This window comes from Myxine glutinosa, chromosome 11 (genome assembly GCF_964187855.1).
Source record: "Myxine glutinosa chromosome 11, kmMyxGlut1.1, whole genome shotgun sequence".
Classification (NCBI taxonomy): domain Eukaryota; kingdom Metazoa; phylum Chordata; class Myxini; order Myxiniformes; family Myxinidae; genus Myxine; species Myxine glutinosa.
Window position 1 is genome coordinate 102,626,572 of NC_136271.1, and position 12,002 is coordinate 102,638,573.

General features: G+C 42.2%; 1 protein-coding gene across 1 annotated transcript in view; it reads right to left on the reverse strand.

The window, feature by feature from the left end:
* The window catches only part of PCLO (piccolo presynaptic cytomatrix protein), a 214,747-nt gene that overhangs the window by 86,575 nt on the left and 116,170 nt on the right, over positions 1–12,002 (reverse strand). The gene's annotated exons all lie outside the window — the stretch shown is intronic.

A 12,002-nucleotide genomic window follows, 5' to 3' on the forward strand; every position in this document is an offset into this window, starting at 1 on the left:
GATGTTGTCAAGTGCAGAAATAGTAAATATCCCTTTTGTCAGGACAGGTGGGCAGATGACACCTTCTTCAATGTACTGGGTTACTACGCCTCTCCAAGTTGAGCTGATACCTCTAGCACATGATCATATGAAATGTTTATACAACATGTCTAATAGTTACCTTTTCCTCATTTTGGAAAAGACTGACAGACCCAGATACACAGGGAATGGAGTATCTCGCTCTTTGGAATGTTGGTGCGTTTTAGCTCCTTCCTTGTACTGTGCCAGGTCCAGGTATGCACCTATGTCGTTCTTCAACCCCACCAAAATGTCTCGTCCTTGGCGTTCATGGGCACAACATCCACGCACCCCTACAGGACAATTATCTATCTAAACATCTGCAGAAACTGACCTCAAGCAAAGAAATGAGGACATTTGGCCCGTCCTTGCCGTGGTGCACTCTCGTATTAAATTTTGCCCACGGATTTAAGCATCAATCTTGCTGATAGTTTACTAAAGTCTAAATAACCCACCCGATCTTAATCAGGTGACCCAGCTCGTAATATACCTATAGCCATATACGTACAGTCGTACATTAAGATACAAACTGTACATTTTTTAAAGCAAGTTAATATTTTTTGTAATTCGCAAGTCGGTTTTCGAGAAAAACATAACACCACCCATGCCTCATTATTATTCAGACAAAGCGACACAAGTAATTGATCAATTTACAAACACAACTGGTGCTTTCCGAAACTTTCTCTACGGATGTTGATAGAGTTTACCAGCACGTTATTTTGTACAAACTATCACATTATGGAATTGGAGGAATAACTTTGGAATGGTTTAAAACCGAAATGTTAAACAGAAAACAATTTTAGTCTTAAATGTGTTCGACTCCAACATGCGATCAGTGGCTTGTGGGGTTCTGCAAGGATCTATCTTTGGCGCCATTTTGTTTGTTGTAAATATTAATGATTTTCATGAAGCCACTGATGTTGTACTTCATTCCATTTGCTGATGATTCCAAAACCATTTTTTCTCATCGTGATGTAAATATTTCATTGGATACTCTCCACATAGGACCTCAGCGTGTTTCCCAGTGGCTTAAGGCAAATACATTCATTAAATATCGAGAAAAGTAATCTTATGTTTTCAGCAACTTGATCTCTGTGCTTCTTGGACATATTTTATTTGATGACTAGCAAAGGTATCCAACAATGCCGGGCAATGCAGATTCGCTTCGTGACAGGAAGGAGAGAAAGAGAGGGGGAGAGAGGAGGGAGAGTGAGATTGGAGGGGGAGGGAGAGTAAGGGGTGATGGGCGGTGTGAGGGGGAGAGGGGAGGGGAAAGAAGAGGGGAGAGGAAAGGGGTGGGAGAGAGACAGGGGTAGGGGAGAGAGTAGGGTGGAGGAGAAAGGGAGAGGAGAGGTGGATGAGGGAGGGAGAGGTAGAGGAGAGTTGGGGAAGGAGACAGATCGGTGGGGCAGAGAGAGACGGGTGGGGGAAAGAGAGAGAGAAGGGTGGGTGAAAGAGAGAGGGGGAGGAAGAGAGAGAGAGGGGTGGAGGAGGGAAAGGGGGAGCTGGGGGGGGGGGGGGGTAAAAAAAAGAGAGAAAAAAGTGGGGGGAAGAGGGAGGAGGTTAGCAAAGAGAATGATATGAAACGCTTAATGACTGCACACACACACACACACACACACACACACACACACACACACACACACACACACACACACACACACACACACACACACACACAACCTTTTATTATTATAAATATAAGTATATTGAGGGTCAGGTCACAGGTTAGGTCAGTTATGGCCAGTTCTGGAGACCTGCTACTGGTACCATGTAATCTAGTACCACCCGCTGTATGGTAGGATGGTCGGAGGGAAAACTGATCCCCCCACCAGGTTTGTTCTGCTGAGGAGGGCGGCTAGACACCCGACGGGGTTAAAAACAAGACCTGTCAAAGCGCGTATGAACTCTGCAGAGCCAATGACCATCCAGCAATTATAGTGCTAGTGTCACATTTAAAAACACCGTGCAGTTAGGAATTCCGAGCAGTTGCTACTAATAGGTATCGACTATACAATATACATGATAAACACAACCTACAGCTCCAGGGTTAAAGCCCCCGTCACAGGTGGTCCTGCTGCTCAGCCTTTCACTTTCATGAGGAACAATGACGGTGTGGCTCCAAATCCTTTAGGAAGAGTCAGACCTGATAATATAGAAGTGGGGCCATTTCCATTCCTAAGATGCAGAAAACCTATAGTTATCAGTACATTTAACGTTCGAACCTTGTCAAGATTTACAAAACAGGGAGCAAAGAAATGAGGACATTTGGCCCGTCCTTGCCGTGGTGCACTCTCATATTAATTTTCGTCACGGATTTAAACATCAATCTCCAAACAGGAAAACTCAAACGCAATTTATTTGTTACTGAAACCAGTGAAAATCATTCATTTGGTCGAATTTGAAGGCCAAATTGATTACTTGCAAAATCGAAGATTTTTCAAGTATATTGGTCGGTTGCGTTTGTGGTTCTGTCTGTCTGTCTGTTTGTCTGTTTGTTTGTCACCAGCCTACAGGTCACAATTCAAAAGCGATCGTCACGAAACTTCACCAAGATGTATAGGTCGTCTCAATTCAGAAGGCCAGTGTTTTTGGGGTCAAAAGGTCAAAAGGTCAACATAGGCCAAAGGTCACCCAAATTTCTAAAATCCTCAATTTTCATCCGATTGACTTGAAATTTGAAGAGGACTTGCATATCTGGTCACTGAATTCAACCACCAAGTATATTTGAGGTCAACATAGGCCAAAAGGTCAACATAGGCCGAATTTCTAAAATCCTCAATTTTCATCCAATTGACTTGAAATTTGAAGATGACTTGCATATCTGGTCACTGAATTCAACCACAAATTACATTTTAGGTAAACATAGGTCAAAAGGTCAACATAGGCCGAATTTCTAAAATCACCAATTTTCATTTGATTGACCCGAAATTCTAAGAGGATTTACATATATGGTCACTGAATTCAACCACCAACTATTTTTGAGGTCAACATAGGCCAAAAGGTCAACATAGGCCAAGTTTTTAAAATCCTCAATTTTCATCCAATTGACTTGAAAATAGAACAGCATTTGTACATTGAGGCACTAAATAGGGAAACTACCTATTTTTGAGGTCAAAAGGTCAAAGGTCAACTCAAGGTCAACCTTACAAAATCATCATTTTTCATCTGAAAAATCGTCACTTTTCTTCCTGTTGACCCGAGTTTTGATCAAGATTGTCAATTTTAATCTTGATGAAATAGACAATTTGCTGTATCATTGGAATTTTTTTTCTTGGGGGTGGGGGGCGGATTTTGCAAGTATCGTGCTCCATATGACGTCTTCTTGGTTTTTGTTTTTTTGCCAATCACAAAGTGCCGAAAAGCCCGAAGGTGTTGATTTTCGCCAGTGCCATCACATTCAGAATCCCCCTTGATTGAAGTGGCGGCTTACATAGAGAAACAGTGCATGTTGAGCTCGGATTCCAATATTGATGCCACCATCCTTGGCAACTCTAAAGTTTCTCAGTATGTTGCAACTGATCAGTGGGATTTGGAAGAAACTATTGGAGACCAAATTAGAGATGGAAACGCTTTTATGGAGGAATTATGGAGCCATATCGTTTCGAGCCATATGGGAACGATTCAGACGAATATGGCGACAATTGAGGTGTTGTTGGAGATGTAAACGCCGGTCGTATGTTCACTAAAGATTGTTAGGTTTTTTTCCATTCAATTGATGGTTTGAAAGGGATTTTGGATTAATTGATAAATCAGTTATATTACTTCAGAAGAAATACCTGTCATCTCCCGAGGATATACAGTGGCGTGCAAAAGTAGGAGCCCATTAGAAAATTTGTCAATCGAGACGTCATTACAAAATTAACTATATATCGGTTTTAACTCTATCACTCAATGGTTCCAGTTGTGAACTGTTTGTGAACTGGTTCCAGTTCCAGTCCAAGTGAACTTGAGTACCAGTTCACTGGTAATTCCCTGTTTGTCGTAAAAAGGCGACAAAAAGGGTTGGCGGCAGGAAGGGCATCCGGCCGTAAAACATTGCTTCAAAAAAAGGGGCCCAAAAAAAAAAACATTTTTTTTTTACTCAATGGAATGGTGAAGAATCACTTCCAAAATTAAATAATTCTCACATCGAATCCATATTCAGATCTTCACCAAAATCGAATCGATTAGTCCTTGTCACACTCCCAACGTGTCCACCAAGTTTCGTCCAAATCCATCCATAACTTTTTGAGATATCCTGCTATGTATCGTTTTTGGCCCTATCTTCCAATGTTGAATAATCAGTTAAAAAATTAAATAATTCTTATCTCCGAATCCATATTCAGATCTTCATCAAAATTGAATCGAATCGTCCTTGTCAGACACCAAACCGGTCCACCAAGTTTCGTCCAAATCCATCCACAACTAACCCTAACAACCCTAACCCTAACCCTAACAACCCTAACAACTTTTTGAGATATCCTGCTGTGTATCGTTTTTGGCCCTATCTCCCAATGGTGAAGAATCACTTAAATAACTAGAATGGCACTCGGTAGAGAGCATACCCCCGCCAGGCTGAACAGTTTACGCTTTTCATCCCAATGATAGGCCGGATCTGCATCCGGACCTGAACCAAAATCCAAAAAAGACTTGGACAAACAACTCGGCTTTACCTCATCACTTCCAAATAAAACGAATACAATTACCTAATAATCAGCTACAAACACAACTGCAACTTTAAGTGATACAAAATACACAACACTGGACACAAAATCACAACAACAAACACACAAAAAAACAACAAAAAGTAAGCACATATCGTGTTCTGCCTTAAGAAACTCTGACATTTGCATGTGGAGTCTTCTTACCTTCCTTTACAGAGAGCTTCGTAAGCGAACCTCTATGCCAATTGCATGTACATGTAAATCCATTCAAAATTTCATATTCATTTCAAATTTCAGAAGAATTTTTTTTTTCTAATTTCACAAAAACAAAAATTCTAATTTTTCCCCATTTCCTTGGGAACAAAATTTCATGTTGTCATTTGAAATGTCCCTTCCATGATCTTCCATCTTGTCCCTTCCATGATCCGCCATCTTGTCCCTTCCATGATCCGCCATCTTGTCCCTTCCATGATCCGCCATCTTGCTCACGTGATCTTGCTTTGGCCTGGCGCGCATATGTATGTGTGCATGTATGCATGCGCACGCGTTTGTGTGTGTGTGTGTGTGTGTTCATATCCAGATCTTCTTTAATATATATTGTTCACTCTCAGATATATGTAACCTATATACTCCATTACAGCTCGGTGTTGGCTTAGCGGTTAGAGTTCCGGCTTGAGATCCGAGGACCCTGGGTTCGAATCCCGGTCAAACGCTGAACTAACGCCAAGTGGGTTGACTCAGCCTGTCATCCTTCCGAGGTCGGCAAATTGAGTACCAGATCACTGGTAATTCCCTGTGTGTCGCAAGAGGCGACCAACAGGGTTGGCGGCAGGAAGGGCATCCAGCTATAAAACAATGCTTCAAAAAGGGGACCATGGTGCACTAAAAAGGCCAACCCCTGCTCTGTGGGGAAAAATGGCCTCTAAAGGTGGTTCTTCTTGTTGGTTCTGGTGATTAAAATCAATAAATTACAATGCATTACTGTACAGAACGGATTTTGAATTCGAAACCGCTCATCATTTATGTCAGCTACACCGACTTCTTTTTTCCACCAGCTACACCAACTTCATTTAAGCCAGGCACACCCATTTCAGTACGTACCTGCCAGTCGGACCGACATACCTGGTCCAGTCGACTAGAAGTCTAGACTATATAGCCTACAGTAGGTAAGTCCTGCATTCTATCCCAATCTATCCATTCAATAAAATTAATTTGAATTTTAATTCTAAGCCCAGGATCAAACAACCTAGCCTAGCTAGGCCTAGGCCTACAGATGTTTGTGAGGGCTGCGTACTCGATCGACTGACTATTGTCGACGAAGCTCCCACTCTACGCAATGCGTATTCATATTAATTTTTACAACCTTCCCAAAGAAGGTTCCAGAAAGCCTAACTATAGGTATCACTCAATAGCTCCAGATCATTCCATGCCAATGGATTTAAAATCCACCTTCTGGCATTCCCACTTGTCACCTTTTATTTCACTCCATATATACAGCTAGCGTCTAGCCTCATCCAATATTATAAAATCCTAAATAATGGGAAATTAATTCCATAAGGAAATCATCGGCATACCAGCATAAACCAGTGTACAAAATACACACTGCCAGTGATACACTGCCTGACAATATGTGCCACTGACATATTGAAAGCATTCCTTGGATTGCTTAATCCTTTAGCTTATGCGACATAAAAGTGACTGTTTTGTCTAAAATTTAGTGATAACCCTGGGTAAATCGACGCTAACACAGTGGTGTATCAAGGAAAATTGACCCTCGGGGTGAGATCTCAAATTTTCACCTTTCTAAATTGTCATTGGCCTACTAAGCGGGCAGTTGTTGTTGTGACTGTATGGTTCACCTCTTCCTAGCCTTCAGTGAGGCACACTCGTCTGTCATAGCTTTGAAGTCAATTCGCTCGGCTAGTTCATGCTTAATGGAGGATTGCAGGTTTTTTTGGGGGTTTTTTTGTATACAAGATTGAGGCTCGTGTAAGAGGTAACATTAATGACAAAAAAAAACAATCGGACAGATAAGCCGAAATAAAGGGAGCGGGAGACAGGATGGGGAGAGAGAGGAAAGCACACAAGTACAACCTTTTTTTTTTTATGTAGAAGGCTCCAGGCACAGACTATGTCGTCCTCATCGAGGCCAGGCCAAATAAAAGAGCTGCATTGATAGAAAAGTAAAGAAGGAGAGAATTTGAGAGCAGGGACATCGGGAGATCTGTGGGAGGGAGAGGGCTTGGGGGGAGGAGTCATGGGAAAGAGGGGTGTGGGGTGGGAGACGTAAAAACCACATGGACACAGCTAGGACTTCCAGGAAAGAAGTCGGTATTTCAGAAAAGTGGATCTGGGGTGAATTAACGGGGGTAGAAAAGATCAAGGTTTTTGATGGGAGAAGATAAGATATGGTGGTGAACAGCTGTTTTAAAGACCTGGAGGGAAGAGTGGGATTGAAGAGAGTGAGGGAGTTTGTTCCAGAGGTGGGAGAAAAGAGGAATGAAGGAGTGAAGGTGAGCAGAGAGTCTTGATTTTGGCAGTTCAACCATAAGAGGGTTGCTGGCAGATCTTGTGCGACCTGCAGGAATATTTGGGGGACAGAGCACAGACAGAGCTGGGGGAACTAGGCCAGAGAGGAGTCGGTAGAAGACAGAAAGACCACCAACGTGCCTGCGGTGAGTGAGTGAAAGGCCCTCGGAGTTAGCTTCATCGCGGGAGATTCCAATGATTCTGAAAGAATTATTTGATTCCAATGATTCCAATGATTACTGAGCAGAGAGTGGCTCATTGTGGACCTGAAGTAGGTCTTAACCAGTTTCAGTTTGGAGAAGCTCCTCTCACACGCTGCAACGCTCACACACATGGTCAGGAATGTCCTCAGGGTGATGGGAATGTTCGGGAAAAATTCCTCAAATCCCCATTTCACAAAATATTAAGGATTTATTAGGCCTTCCATATCTTGCAATAGATCCGTGTCCACAGTTACTTCCACTGGCATTTCTCTTCTTACTCCTTATCCTACACTCAGTGGACATTCCCATTCGTTCACAAAAAATGGCAGCCTTGATTTTCGCCTCCTCTACGATGTTATTCCACTAATTTTGGAGAAATAGCAAACATTTGTAAATTATATTTCGATATGGGAGTGTGTGACCTGTGTGGGAGTATGGGTAGAACAACTGATGAATGCAAACAAACAAATGTTTACAGTTTCCCAAGATCAACGTTGCTGACAGCTTGGTCTTCCCGGTAGGGAATGAGTCAATGAGATACTGTACACCGAGGCGGCAGAGCTTTGTTTTGAAGTTAGTTTCCCAGCATACCCTGCAGTTCTTTTTGCCCGCCCCCTCTCTCCAGCACAACCTTGGCCGCAACCATTGGCCAGCGGACAGAGGGCGGGGCCATTTGCACAGTTCAACCCCTCCCTGCGCTGCCACCCACAATGTCCTGGTGTTGTAACTGAGTCTATAGTGCACCATGGGAAAAAGGTCCTCAGAAGTGCAGATAGATCAGCCGTGGCCAATAGTGGGGCGGCTTAGCCCAAATATTCAAAAGAATTGTGCATTTTGTGATACAAGCACCAAATTTGGCACAAATGTACATTAATATGTTGCGAACATTTTCAGATATTGGGCCACTTGAAATTCCGTAATTTTTTTTTTCAAATTTTTTCAAATTTCGTAATTTCAAATTTTTCGGGTGACACCGTCACAATTTCGGTCTTCGAGGCCGGCCGATAGGCAAAGTGTGACCGGAAGGGACGAGGTTCTCCTGACCACGTGGCCCTCGATCTGGGAAGCGAGAGGCGTTCCATTAGTGGACGCGCCCCTCACGCCCGACTTTTGGGCGGCCCCGGCAGGCCGTTTGTTTTGACGTTCCGTGACAGGCCCCGCACCCCCACCTCCAGGCCGACCGGAAGCTTGTGCTGAGTACATCATACCTGAACAACTCAGTGAGGCAGAACACAGCAGTGCACACCAGGGTGACCCCTTCAGTGCATAAACCAATTAACCTGTGCACTGCAGGGCATATAGAAATGAAGTTATTTTCTGCATATAATAATAATATAAGTTCAGTTCTATATAACAATTTCTGTTATCACCACTACCACTACAACTACCACTACTACAAGCTTTGTCTGGAATTTTGTGGACTAACAGACAAACAGACATACAGACAAGCTGGGATCAAAACATTACCTCCTTCCACCATTGAGTGTAGAGGTAAACATCATGGAAATTATATCATGCCCTAGATTTAATTCATGCTTACCCGTGTATTTGCTTCACTGGTTCACAAGGTCTTTTGCATACATGTAATTCAGACTCTCGTCTTCATTGCTGACCACACAATGTTCGCAACATATTAATGTACATTTGTGCCAAATTTGGTGCTTGTATCACAAAATGCACAATTCTTTTGAATATTTGGGCTAAGCCGCCCCACTATATCGGCCGGCCTCGAAGACTGAAATTGTGACGGTGTCACCCGAAAAATTTGAAATTACGAAATTTGAAAAAATTTGAAAAAAAAAATTACGGAATTTCAAGTGGCCCAATATCTGAAAATGTTCGCAACATATTAATGTACATTTGTGCCAAATTTGGTGCTTGTATCACAAAATGCACAACAGGTTTGCTATGCTGCTACACTACAAAAATATTTGCACCCTTGCACTTTTTTCAAATAACTCACAATTTTATCGAAAAACAAATTGAAATTGACGAAAGTATTTGGTCTCCACAATTATTTATTTCACTGTTAATATTACAGAACCTGTGATTTTGATTCAGAACTTAATATATCCTTTTAACTAAAAAAATAAAAATAAATGGCATTGACAAAATTATTGACACCCTAGACTTAATATTTAGCAGCGCAGTCTTTGGACAAAATAACACTTCCTATAGCCATGAATGAGCTTCCGACACCTCCCACTCTTCTTGTGCAAACTGCTCCAGTTCTCCCAGATTTGAAGGGTGCCTTCTCCCAACTGCTGTTTTCAGATCTCCCCACAGGTATTCAATGGGATTTAGATCTGGACTCATGGGTGCTTTTTGAAGTGAGTTTGAGGTCATTGTCCTGTTGCAAGACCCATGACATTGTCCTGCTCTTCTTGCTGCAAGAACCATGACCTCCGATGGAGACCCTGCTTTCTGACACTGGGTTGAACATTGCGCTCCAAAATGCCGAGGTAATCTCCTGATTTCATGATACCATGCACACATTCAAGGCATGCAGTGCCAGAGGCAGCACAGCAACCCCAAAACATCACTGAACCTCCTCCATGTTTGACTGCAGGGAAGGTGTTATTTTCTTTGAAGGCTTCGTTTTGTTTTCTGTAAACATAGAGATGATGTGTTTTACCAAAATGCTCTAATTTGGTCTCATCTGTCCACAGGACATTCTCCCAGAAGGATTTTGGCTTGTTCTGTTGTGTTTTGGAAAACTCCCATCGGGCTTTCTCAGCAGTGGGGTCCTCCTCGGTCTCCTTCCCACAGAACCCCCTTTCATTGAGTTGGCGACGGATGGTGCGAGTTGAAACTGTCGTACCTTGTGTCTGAAGGTCAACTTGAATCTGTTTGGCAGTTGATCGAGGTGATTTCTCCACCATTTGAACAACCCTGCACTGCAATCTTCGATCAAGTTTTCTCTTGCGGCCACGTCCAGGGAGGTTGGCTACAGTGCTATGGGCCTTAAACTTCCTGATAACATTACGTACGGTGGACACAGGAACATCAAGGTCTCTGGAGATGGACTTGTAGGCTTGAGATTGTCCATGCTTGGCTACAATCTTGTGTCTGACCTTCTCAGACAATTCTCTGGTTTTCTTTCTTTTCTCCATGCTCATTGCGGAACACAGTGACAAAAAACAGCAGAATGATTCCTTTTCTCCATTCAAACTGGTTGAATGAGTGATTTTTATATCGCAGGCACCTGCAACTCACTACAGGTGAGTTCAATTCCAAAGTAAAGGAGAATCACCTGCTTGAAATCTAATTGTTTCTCACAACTTCTAAAAGGTGCCAATAATTTTGTCCGGGCCATTTTAGGATTTCTATGTGGAATAAGCTAAGATTTAGTGATTTTTTCAGCTTTTTTGCTTTGTTCCACTGCAAACCAAATAATTACATGTGTGGATACCAATTTTTTTTTCAATTTCAACAATTTTGTGGAAGAAATGTTGCATTATTTTTTTTTAAAGTGCAAGGGTGCCAATATTTTTGGCCACGACTGTAGATGCAACAATTTGGCCATCCCTAAAAAGTGCTGCTCTGGGCGGATGTCACGTTTGCTCTCACCAAAGCTGCTGCGAAAATACAATGTGAATGTAAAACCATGACATTAAATAAGGGTAATGATAACAAGTACAAAAAGTTTTAATTAAAACAAAAGCCGCGTCGATGTTACACAATGCCTAGATGCAGCTGTGCCTATAACGTCGATGTTATAGGCACAGGACATTCCTATTGATTCGATTACTTGATGTTATTTTTGTGCAAAGTGAAAATATATCTCGGCAATTTCCCGTGTGTGGCGACGAATTTTTAATATATCTCGGCATTTTCCCGTCTGTTATTTCAGGCGGTGTATGACTGACCATGCCGCGATTTAAACAAAATATATATATCTCGGCATTTTCCCGTCTGTTATTTCGGGCGGTGTATGACTGAGCATGCCGCGATTTAAACAAAATATATATATATCTCGGCATTTTCCCGTCTGTTATTTCGGGCGGTGTATGACTGAGCATGCCGCGATTTAAACAAAATATATATATCTCGGCATTTTCCCATCTCTTATTTCGGGCGGTGTATGACTGACCATGCCGCGATTTAAAAAAAAATTATCTCAATGGACTTGAAGTTACAGGCCTTTGAGAATTCATTTCGTTCTATAAAGGGCAACTTTCATCGGATTTTCTTCCCGTTTTTTTTTAACCGAGTCTAAAACTATGTTAGCGACTGTGAAAAATGAAATGATATATCGAATTTGATTTGAAATAAAACTGTGTGAGAGAGGAAGACACCACGGGCCTACAAAACAGGCCTCAAAGCTATGCGAGTTAATAAAATGGTGGATATTTGTTTATATGAAGCCTCTCCCAGAATGGGTGGAGCTATGGTTCCCAGAATGGGTGGAGCTTTGAGGTTTTGTCTTCTCTGCAATAACAAGAAGAAGAACAAGAAGAACAACAACAACAACAGCAGAGGGCACTCTATGACCAGCGTCTGCGACGCGGCTAAAAATCATTGCTGAAGATCTGAAAACACAAATCATCGAGCATCCAGTACATGA